This window comes from Austrofundulus limnaeus, unplaced genomic scaffold (genome assembly GCF_001266775.1).
Source record: "Austrofundulus limnaeus strain Quisiro unplaced genomic scaffold, Austrofundulus_limnaeus-1.0 Scaffold1447, whole genome shotgun sequence".
Classification (NCBI taxonomy): domain Eukaryota; kingdom Metazoa; phylum Chordata; class Actinopteri; order Cyprinodontiformes; family Rivulidae; genus Austrofundulus; species Austrofundulus limnaeus.
The window spans coordinates 31,301-32,912 of NW_013953849.1; positions in this window are offsets into that span (position 1 = coordinate 31,301).

The following is a 1,612-nucleotide window of genomic DNA, read 5'->3' on the forward strand; positions in this document are numbered from 1 at the left end:
ACAGGACATGAGGACATGAGGATAGGACATGAGGACATGAGGACAGGACATGAGGACAGGACATGACGACATGAGGACAGGACATGAGGACAGGACATGAGGACATGAGGATAGGACATGAGGACATGAGGATAGGACATGCGGACAGGACATGAGGACAGGACATGATGACAGGACATGAGGATAGGACATGAGGACAGGACATGAGGACATGAGGATAGGACATGACGACATGAGGACAGGACATGAGGACAGGACATGACGACATGAGGACAGGACATGAGGACAGGACATGACGACATGAGGACAGGACATGAGGACAGGACATGACGACATGAGGACAGGACATGAGGACAGGACATGAAGACATGAGGACAGGACATGAGGAGAGAACATGATGACAGGACATGATGACAGGACATGAGGACAGGACATGAAGACATGAGGACAGGACATGAGGAGAGAACATGATGACAGGACATGAGGACAGGACATAAGGACATGAGGACAGGACATGAGGACATGAGGCCAGGAGAGGGACAGGACATGAGGACAGGAGAGGGACAGGACATGAGGACAGGAGAGGGACAGGACATGAGGGCAGGACATGAGGACAGGACATGATGACATGACATGAGGACAGGACATGAGGACAGGACATGAGGACAGGACATGAAGACAGGACATGAGGACAGGACATCAGGACATGAGGACAGGACATGAGGACAGGACATCAGGACATGAGGACAGGACATCAGGACAGGACATGAGGACATGAGGCCAGGAGAGGGACAGGACATGAGGACAGGACATGAGGACATGAGGCCAGGAGAGGGACAGGACATGAGGACAGGAGAGGAACAGGACATGAGGACAGAACATGAGGACATGAGGACAGGACATGAGGACATGAGGCCAGGAGAGGGACAGGACATGAGGACAGGACAGGAACAGGACATGAGGACAGGACATAAGAACATGAGGATAGGACATGAAGACAGGAGAGGGAAATGACATGAGGACAGGACATGAGGACAGGACATCAGGACATGACAACATGAGGATAGGACATGAGGACAGGACATCAGGACATGACAACATGAGGACAGGACATGAGGACAGGACATCAGGACATGAGGACAGGACATCAGGACATGAGGACAGGACACGAGGACAGGACATGAGGACAGGAGAGGGACAGAAGAAACAGACAGAAATACTCAGAACTTGTGGAAACAAATCCTTTGACCAAAACGTTAATTTTTTTCAGAGAAAATTGATCTTTAGCAGAAATGATGAACTTTAAACTAAAAGCAACAGAACCATCAGAACCAGACTGAGGACAAGTCCAGGGACACCCTGACCAGACTCCCCAGTTCTACCCTGAGCTCCACTCCTCTAATCTTAGTCCTGGTCCAGACCTCCTGGATGAAGGAGGGGTTGGATCGTAGACCAGAACACCCAGATCTGTCTGTGAGCTCAGACTCTTCATCTCTTCTGAAAAATGTCTTTCAGCTGGTTTTAGGAGGCTCCAAGAACAGGTCCAAGAACAGGTCCAAGAACAAGTCCAAGAACAGGTCCAAGAACAAGTCCAAGAACAGGTCCAAGAACA